The sequence below is a fragment of the Castor canadensis genome, chromosome 1 (genome assembly GCF_047511655.1).
Source record: "Castor canadensis chromosome 1, mCasCan1.hap1v2, whole genome shotgun sequence".
In the NCBI taxonomy this organism is placed as follows: domain Eukaryota; kingdom Metazoa; phylum Chordata; class Mammalia; order Rodentia; family Castoridae; genus Castor; species Castor canadensis.
The window spans coordinates 24407923-24418924 of record NC_133386.1 but is presented as its reverse complement, the minus strand read 5'-3'; positions in this window follow the sequence as shown (position 1 = coordinate 24418924).

Below are 11002 nucleotides of genomic sequence, written 5' to 3'. Positions count from 1 at the left end.
TTCCTGATATGTAGCCTCCAAATCCATCTCCCTGGTCATTCCAGTAATTCAGTGAGTTATCTAATTCTCTATAATACAGTCCATCCTGCTAACGTAAATTCTAAGGATGGAAACTCAGAAGGGTGATTGATCATTCATTCACTGATGCATAGGACAAATATTTATTAGCTACAATGAGGCTTTTGAGTGGAAAATTTCTTTTTTCCCCAGAAATGGAAAATAATACTTAAATTTGTAGAAGCAAAAGGCAAAGAGTACTCTCCATAGCAAGAAGGCGTTATCCAAAAAATTAATCTGATCTTTAAATCATTATTTCCCCCGCCCTTACTCTTTGATCTTCCCTGTCCTAGAAAACTAAGGAGAATAAAGACCAAAAGACAGCATCAGAATCCTGAGTTGTTGAACTGGAGTCAGGGTTAATAATACTTTGAAGAGAGATTCTAGCCTTTTGTGCAAAAACCAATAATGAATACGCAGGAGAGTGATTTGTAAAGATGCACATTGGGGCTTTAGGCCCTATGTGACATTCAGCAGACTGAATGAAAATTCTCTAATTCTCGACAGCCTTTTAAAGAACTGGAGGAAAACTGGAGAGAAGGAAAGAGCGGCAGGTTCGAAGAGAAACAGAAAGCTGTCTCCACTTTCACTCCATCATGTGACATATTTCCATACAGAAAGTCTTTCTCTAGGCTGTCTATGTCCCCACTCAATATAGGTTCAGAGGCAAAAACATGCAAAATTGAGTCAGAAGGGAGAATGTCATCTGTCAAGTCTGCTAAAGTAGGATAAAGTTATTATAGCTGAGAAGCAGGAAGAGCCAACAAATGCTGCAGTTGCCTTCCTTTGTCAAATAAATAGAAGTGTGGCCTTTTCCTCTTATCCCTCTGACAAGTTCTAAAGCATGAAAGAGCTAGAACCCATGGAAGGAAAGGACAAGGTAGAAAGAACAAAGAATGCTCTGTATTTGTTCCAGTTCCCTTGGCCAAAGTCTGGTTAGCACTGGACATAGGGGTGCAGATGGCTGCAAAAATCACATATGACATGAAGAATTTAATGCATCTGAAATCTTATGAAGAGACAGGTAAAGTAAGATGTGACATGGAACAATTGAAAGCCAATAGAGAAAAAGTGTTTTGTGTTTATAGCCATGTCCCATTCACACTGTTCAACAACTTAATTACTCTTGATGAATGGTGGGAAAAAATACAATAATAGGATAACCAAAGCAATTTGAGATATAAATGGATTTGACTTTCCTAGATGAGTCAATAAAGATGCTCAGCAAATGGTTGACAAGAGAATTCAGTGTTGAAGGACAACTAGAAAATTGTCCAGTGAAGAATATGGTCAAGGATACCAGTGAGAGGTACAGTCACTGTGGTTTGGTATAAAAGTGTATGAGACAAAGACAATTCAGGATTTAAAATGGAAATGGTGAGCAGGGTGATTGTAGCTTGTCTTCATATTTTGATTTGAGAAATACAATGATCAATTGCATATTTTTGAGAGGAACCTGTGATGACAGGATGGAGTTCATCTTAAAATGGAAGAGAAAAGGGCAGAAGAATTCACTCTTGAATATGCAATGACAAATTATGAAAGTATAAACTAAGAGAAAATTTTTTTAAAGATGGAAGAAACTAACAAGATTTTCAGTTAGTTAATTCTGGGATTTGAAGACAGAAATAGGTTGTATATATGAGTATTGAAGATAATAATGGTATTGTTATTAATACTATTTGATGTGAACTCAATGTGTTAGTTTATTAACCCTTCTTTGTCGTACACTGGCAACCTCTTTAACATCTAGAAAGACTAGATGTTGGAAATTAGGACTCATCTGTCCTTTATACACACTATATATATAGCAAAATAAACTGTGCATCGACATGAGGAATAATGGCCAGTTTTGCTTCCCCGAAAACACATTGGTGTAAAGCCCTTAGCACTTTTTCCACCTTCCTCCCTGAGACAGCAAAAATTAAGAAATGCAATGGTAATACTATTTTTTATTTGTGCAGTGTATATGGTGATGAATCTTTTGTGAGCATCTTGGATGTATTTTCTTTCTTTCTGTAGTCCTTTTCTCCTTTCTCCTTCACCCTTTCCTCCTACTCCTCTATTTGTATTTCGTATCCCAACTTATGTTGAAACCCTAACTGAATTGGCTAATAGTTACTGTTATTTTTTGTGCTGTTCTCACATTTCTAATGCTAGATTATTATCCTTTTTTTTCCCCCATCATGGTTTTGGAACTCTGTTTAATTGTCCTGGGGAAATAAGAACTGTATTTATTATCATGATCTTGGTATGCATTCATAAACAATAACATTTTTATATGCCTGTTGATGAATTTGTGATTAAATACTTATATTGATCAGTAACCAGTAGTCAGCTTACATGTCCTAATAGTACTTGACTTTAGAGTAACTCATTTCCAGTTATCCCATTAAAAGATTATTTAAATCAAAGTTCGATATTCATGAATAATTTTAAATATAACCAAAGATTGTAACTAATGATATGCAAAGAACAGAACAACTAAAACTAGCAGAATTCTCTTAGGAAAAATGATTTGGTAAGCAAAGAAAGCATAACTTTTTATGTGCTTTAAAATTATCCATCAAAAAAAAATAAAAGGCTGACAAAAAACAGCAAATAAAACCCTACATATAAAACAAAATAAAATTATCTTGGCTATTTTTATCGCTTGGATTCATCGAAAATGTGACTTATCCTTTTCATCTGCTCATATAAAAAGATGGAATTCAGTTTGATGTGGCTCAATGTCATGCAAAAGAGAGATGTGCCAATAACCTAACGTATTTGACAGATATGCAGTACTTAAGCCAGAAGAAAAACATCAACATGTTTATTTTTCATCAAGTTAAGGTCAGTAGAAATATTTCTGTGCAATGTAATATATCATCATGGAATGTAATCTTGAGAAGGTCAATTTAAATAGGAAAGAAAAATTTGTAGCCTAGATCAAAACCACAAGCAAGCCTCCAAGCACAAAACTGTAAGTTACATTCAGATACAGGAATCTGTAATAATTTTTCATTAGGTAACTTCTGGGATATGGCAAGTCTAGCATATTTTTTTAGGTGGGGGCCATGGTGTTGGGGGTAGAGGATTAGTTTGGTTTTCATAAAAAAATAATACCAGTTTCCCACAAACAGAAGAAAATGAAGTAAAGGGACATAAACATTCTTTAAGTATGGTCATATGTGTCCCCAGAACATGAGACCTTTATTTGGCATAACCTCACCATTTACAACACAAGCAGGGCTATAGTCACACAGAGAAAAACTGGAAATTTTCCAGGTACTAGTTAGTTAATTGACCCTTCTGTGGGGATGTGGGAAGAAAAGTGGAGGAAGGAAGATCGGTTTCCTGATGTTTCTGGAAACTCTTCAGAAATATAGCATGATGGGAATTTACCTGCATGCCCTTTGGGTATTGTTAACCTTCATAAAATGATCTGGATCCTCCTAATGTCCAAGTGATGCCAGGATATAAACTCAGCAGACATTTTCTTCTCAATATAATGTGGTACAATGCTTAAACCAATAAACATACTTAGAGAAGAAAGCTGAATAAATAAAGCACCCTTTTACAATGTGCAATATCGTGAAAAGAAAAGCACTAAGAAACATCATGCAGCATAATATGTACTTGTTCTGCAATATAATTTAAGGAAACCAGTCAGTGTTAATATGCTACATTAAAAATGCTGTGGTGTAAATAAAAAGTTAAATGCCTACTCTATTATTAATATTTTTTTCGTAAGCAGGTGTTATAAAGAATTAGTCAGAAGTTTTGAGAATAAATAAGGAAAGTGTATTGTATACACATTTTATGAATTAAATGTGTTTGTTTAGGAAATATATTTAATCTTCCAAAGTTTTAATAGTCATAGTTGGGCATAAAGATAGCTCTTCTTGCAAATATCTTCTTACATTCTAATTTAGACACTTATTTTCAAGAATATACAAATACTACTCTAGTTGCTTTTTCCCTTGAATATGTGAAGAATTTCTGCTAAAAATCTCCAATTAGGTTATTTGCAAAGGAAATATCTCTTAATATTTACAGAGATCAAATTCTGTACAGAATTTAAAAAAAATTAGTAATTTATTTCAAAAAATATTCACTGAGCATCTGCTAAGAGCTGTTAATGGGGATACAAAGGTAAAGAAAATGTATATCTGGTTTTTTTGCCATGGAAACTCTTACATGATTCAAACCATGTAATACAGGTTTTTACTAAATTTCAGATTCAAAACTCCAATTGCATACAATTATGTATTACACATTTTCATCTGCATATCTTGTTTTAATTTAAATTCCACCTCCAAAAGTAAACTACTCATTTCCTTTGTCTCTGCCAACAATAACAATCCTTCCTCCTAATGTTCCTATTTTTAAAAGAAAAACATCCTTAAACTCACAACTTTACAAATTTACATTCATTTGATTTGAAGTCATTTGACCTCCTTTCCATCCTGTTGAGCTTATGTAGTCATTCAAAAGTCCTGACAATTTTGGTTATAAATTACTCATTTACATGTCTGCATTATCATTCCTGGAGAAGCAATTTTGTAGACAGAATTTAATTCCAATCACTGCTTCACCACTTAATGCCTGAGTATCTTTAAGGAAGTTATGCAACTTCTCCGTACACCCAGATTTCCTCAGATGATTATTCAAGGATTAAGAAGAAAAACCAGGTAAAGAACTCAGCAGAAAAACCACCAAAGGTAGTTTAATAATTGTAGTGGGACAAGAAGATGATAGCTCACAGGACATACTAACCTTCATTATTATTCCTGCTTCCTCTACCTTAGTCTATGCCCTTTTAACGCGTGTGGACCTCTGGCAAATTCTTTGAGCCTCTTTCCTCACTGCATTCTCTCCTTATATTTCAGTTTGTACACTAGAAGATTTTCTTCTTTCAGGATGTATTTTATCATGCCACTTTTCTGCTCAAAACTGGTGCAATGACCCCCATTACCATTAGTATAAAGAATCTTCCAAATATGGCTACTTTTCTTTCACTGATTCTTAACAATGTCTCTTCCCACCATGTGGGTCAATTTCCTTGGTTGTGTTTTGATGAATATTCCAGGCTTATTTCTATGCCCTGCTGGCTCTTAGCTTCTTTCTTGGCCTCTGCTTCTTCAAAATTTGAGGAATGAGCTAAAGCATAAGATGTGAAGGTGAGGTGTGTATATTTTTAATTGAATTCATAATTGAAAATACTTTTTAAAAAAGAGAATTATTATTCTTCTGCACATGTATATTGTTTTCCTGTACAATTGTAGAGACTATCCTTTTTCCAATGTGTATTTTTTTTTTATTTTTTATTTTTTTATTATTCATATGTGTATACAATGCTTGGGTCATTTCTCCCCTTTGCCCCCCCCTTACCACCCACCCCACCCCCTCCCTCTCTCCCCCTCCCCCTCGATACCCAGCAGATACTATTTTGCCTTTATCTCTAATTTTGTTGAAGAGAGAATATAAGCAATAATAGGAAGGACCAGGGGTTTTTGCTAGTTGAGATAAGGATAGCTATACAGGGAGTTGACTCACATTGATTTCCTGTGCATGTGTGTTACCTTCTAGGTTAATTCTTTTTGATCTAACCTTTTCCCTAGTTCCTGGTCCCCTTCTCCTATTGGCCTCAGTTGCATTCTTGATGCCTTGTTGAAAATCAGTTGACTGTAAGTACATGGGTAAACTCCTGGGTTCACTAATCTTTTCCATTGGTCTATATTTTAGTTTTTGTTCCTGTACCATGCTGTTTAGGTTGCTATAGCTTTATGATATATTTTGAACTCTCGTATTGTGATGATCCAGAGTTGCTTTGACTATTTGTAATCCTTTATCACATTTTCAAAATAACTCAAAGTGAGTAAAATACCTTAATATATGGAGCTACAAGAAGAAACTATAAAGGATTCATTTCAAGACATTGGTATAGAATATTTAGATAAGAATATTCAGATAAGACTCCAAAATTGCAGGTAACAAAAGCAATAGACAAATGAGATTATATCAAGCTAAGAAGCTTCTGCACAATAAAAGAAATAGTAGAAAGATCAACACTACGACACATACTAAAATCAGATAGTGATGAAGGTATTCTGTTGTCTTCCACCAGTTTCAATTGTACATTTTACCTATTGGTGTACCATTCTTTTGGGTTTGTGGCTTTTTTAAAAATAAGACATGATATACAGCATAATGGCTTTTTTACAGCTTTGATTTTTTTTTGTTTATTTACTTGCTTATTGATTATTTATGTGTGTGTTTGGCCTGTGGATATCAGTTGATCAAGTACCATTTTGGAAAAAGATTTTTACTTGAACTGCTTTGTACTTTTGTAAAAAATCAATCAACTATATTTTTGAGTAGTTTGTCTGGAATCTCAATTCTGTCTCATCCATTTATTGTCTGTTCCTTTACTAACACTACACCATCTTGAGTAATGCATCTTTCTGGTATGTTTTAAATAGGGCATTAGGTGTCTTCCAACCTTGTGGGTTTTCTTTGAATTTTTTTTATTTGTTCCAGTTGCTTTGCCTTCATGGATAATTTTATACACAGCTTTTCTATACCTTTAAACTACTCTGGTATGATTTTGATTACTTTATATAAAATCTGTAGATCAATTTGGGGGAAAACTGGCATTTTAACTATATTAGGTTTTTCCAGTCCATAAATAGTTTATCTTCCTCTGTTTATTTAGATTGCTGATTTCTTCCTTCAGTGTTTGTTCTACAGTTTTCAGATGCAGTTCCTGAACATATGGTTTTAGAATAGCATGTAAGTATTTCTGCTTTTTGAAAGTATTATAGACTCAGTATTGAAAAAGTTTCCAGTTATTCAATATTAGTTAAAAAAAACATGACTGCATTTATATGTTGATTCTATGTCTAGTTCATTACTAAGTTGATTCTTTTAAGAAATTTTTGGAAAATGTTTTAGAATTTTCTACAAACATGTCACTAGCAATAAGGATGGTTTTATTTCTGTTGTTTCAATGGAATGTCTTTCATTTCCTTGTCTTATGGAGCTACTTACAACTTCCAGAACATTATTGAGTCAGGATCATTATAGTCACAAGATCAAACATCTATGCATAGTTCCTAATCTGATGCCTATTTGGCTTTAACTAGAAGTCTTACTGGATTGAAGTTATTTGTAGATATTTTTTCTGAAATTGGAAATTTTCTTTTTTTTAATCTAAAATATATATTGATTTTTGTCAAATGCATTCCCTGCATGTATTAACATTATGAAATGTTCTTTATTTGGTCTGTTGGTATGGTTTAATTACATTTTTCAAGTGGTGAACTAGCTTTATATTACTTGGACAAAGCTTGGTCACTCATAATGCTTATTTCTTTTTATATACTACTGGGTTTAATTTTCTAATATTTTTTTGTACACGTTTTGTCTACATGGTTATATTTTCTGATTTTTTTATCAGGGTAATTTTAGTCTTACTAGTTAGAAAACTTTTACTTTTTCTTTCTGGAAAGATTTAACATTGGTGCTTCTAACTAAATGTTTGACACAATTTTCCAATAGCATAATCTAAGTCTGCAGTTTTTGTTTTAGGGAGATTTTCAACTGTGGTTTCTATTTTTTAATCTATCATCTATCTATCTATCTATCTGTCTATCTATCTATCTATCTATCTATCTATCCATCTACCATCTACCTACCATCTTCTCTGATTCTTTTAACGTGTTCTTTGATGCTTTGTTTATGTCAGTGAATTGGTCATCTTCATCTAATTTGTTCAATTTATATGGAAAGAATTATCAATATCCTCTTATTATCCTTTGAATGTTCTTTGGGTCAGTACTGTTATCCCCTCTTTCTATTATTTTAATAGATAAATCACATTTTTAAAATTTTGTGGTCAATTTGTAATTTTTTATCAATAGAAGTTTATCAATTTCACTAATCTTTAAAAAGTTACTTTTGGATTAATTATTTTCTCTATTATGCTTATTTGGGGTTAATTTACTCTCGTTTTTATATGTTTTTTTCTTTCTCTGTTCTTAAAGTGGTAACTTTACTTATTGATGGGTGATTTTCCTTTTCAATAAAAACATTTAGGGCTATACATTTCCCTATAGGATCTTCTTCAGGTGCAACTCTCAGTAACATTCTTAGATCCTTTATATTTGGATATGTTGTATTTTAATATTTACTGAAAAAACATTTTCAAACTTCCCCAGATATCTTTACCTATAAATTATTCAATCATGTGAAATTTAATTTTCATATATTTTGGGAATTGATTTTTTGTTTAATTTTGCTATGGGTTTGATTTCTAGTTTGATTATTTAGAGTCAAAACTTACTTTGAATAATACAATTATTTAAGTTAGAACTTCTTGCTTTATGACTAATTTAATAAATGGTTCATATGTCCTTAAAGCATAAATATTGTGCTGTTAGGTACAATGTTCTATCATTTGAGTTTCCTGTATCCTTATGATTTCTTCCTACTTCCTTTACCAGTTACTGAGAATGTTATACTAAAGTCTCTAAGTATAAATCCAACTGTTTCTATTCCTTCAATCCTTTTATGTAAAACATGTTTAGAGGCTCTTCCATTAGGTGCCTACACACATAGGATTGCTATGTGTTTTTTTTTAAATTATGTATCTTTTATCCTTATGTAACATTTTTCTTTATTCCCAGTCAATTGATTTTTTTCTGAAGTATGTTTTGTCTTCACCTTAAAAAAATTAAATTGTGTTTGCAGGCTGTATATTTAATTTATTTATTTACTTATTTGGAGTGCTAGGATCAAACTTGGTCTTTACATATTTTTTACTTTAAATTTTAAGCCTTTGTTCATCATTATGATTCTCCTGAGTTTCTTTAGGGAGCATATTGTTGGATTTGTGTTTTTGTTTTTCAACCAGGTGTAACTATTTATATTTACACTATTTATATTTAGTGTAATTATTTATATTGTTAGATTTATATCTACCACTTTTGTTAGTTTTCTGCTTGTCCTTCACTGGTTTTTGTTCATATTCTTTTATTTTCATGACTTATTTTAAATTACATGATTTCAAAATTTAAATAATTTGCTGAGCATTGGACTATATTTCTCTATGTGTAGTTTTGTGTGTTCATGTTCTGGATAATATAAAGCATAATTTGTAAGATTGTAATGTGCAGAGAGAAAATAAGTATACTATTCTATGAAAAGTTTTTATATAACACAATTAAAAACGTCATTTGAAACTTCTCTTACGATAGTTAAACACATCATAAATTGAAACACAATATTTATGGTTTGGTACCAAATATTACACTTTGGTACCAAAGAATCTTTAAAAGTAATTTTTAAATATCAGTACTACTACTTTAAACATAGTTTCTGCATAAAATATAAATGGACATAAATATTGTGTCTCAAGTACTTTAATTCAGTTGACCAAAACTTTGTGAAATCAATTTATCTCATTTTATTTATAATATTTAAAATCCCAACATTCTTCTAACTTAAATAACTAAATGATTTTGTTATCACATGCTCATTCCTTACCTATAAATATGCTTTTTACTTGATTGGCACTATTTCTATATTTCAACATATCTCTGGTTCTTAGCAAGTTTGATTAAATTACTGAGGAATAGGAACATCAATTTTATTTCTTACAAAAGCCATTCTAGAAACAGAAAAATACCTGTGGAAAAAAAAAGAGAAAACAATAATTTTAGGAACATATTGGCTAAAAAACAAAACCATGTTATGGTTCACACATAATTATATTACACTAATACATAGAAAGGTCACAGAGTTTTCAGTCTAACAGAAGCAACATTTCAGTGATTTATGGGTAGACAAATAAGTATCCAAGCTAAATATTGATTGTTTATGATTACTAAGTCCAGGAATTCTACAGCACTAATACTCAATCAAAAAAAGTAATTATAACAGGAAAGATTAAATATCTAAGTACAATTATTATATTAATTTTACAGATATAATACAATTTTGATAATAATAACAAAACACAGTTATTAAAGATATACCAATTAGCTCTTATCTAGAAAATATATTTTAAAATTTTGGTTGAACTATGGATTGAACCCAAGGCCTTGTGTTTCTTAAAAATTGTTTTAAAAATGATTTTTAGTTTTAAAAATGTTTTCCAATGCACTCAAACTAGGTGTATAACTGTGGTAAGGCTTATTGCTCTTTAATGTATTGCTAAGAATAAACCTGCAATATCCTAAAGGAAATTGGTTCTTTCAATCAATCTGTTTAGTTTCGGTGTATCTGTGATTTTTACTTTCAAGATCATGTCAGCTCTTGATTGGAATGACCACTTGTGTTTCTGAGAACAGAACATTATGGTTCACATAAACACCAAAAAAGAAATAATCTAATAAACAAATAAATTACCATTGTAGGCTCCATATCTTTCCTTTTCCTTTTTAACAGTTTTACTTTGAAAAGAAGTCTCTGTTTAAGGACAAACTGACAGAGACTAATGAGTACACTTCTTTCTCCTAGTGTTCCTTGTTCTGTCTGAATCACCCCTGTTCCCTGAATCACAGCTAACACCTTGGCACCAGTATTAGCGATTTGGGAATCCTGTTCTTCCTCCTCCCTCCATAAAACAGTGAAGATGTACATTGTTGACAGAATGGTTACAGGTGAAGCCAGGCCTCTAAAGACAATTGTAGGTATATAAGAATGTGTGTACTAAAATTCAGTTCTCCCTTGATATGAGAAGAGGCAATTGGCCATGGGTCCTGACTTCCCCTGCTTATTCTTACTGGGTCTGTTAAACCTTGTCTATGCTTTACCTGGATAGGAGTTTCTCAGAGTTTTGCTTGCAGTAAGCACCCTTGTGAGATGGGATGACTGTCTTCAAGAACAGAACAGACTTTCTTCTTATGATAAAATCAACAAATCTCTATAATCATGAATTTTCTCTAATAATGTAACC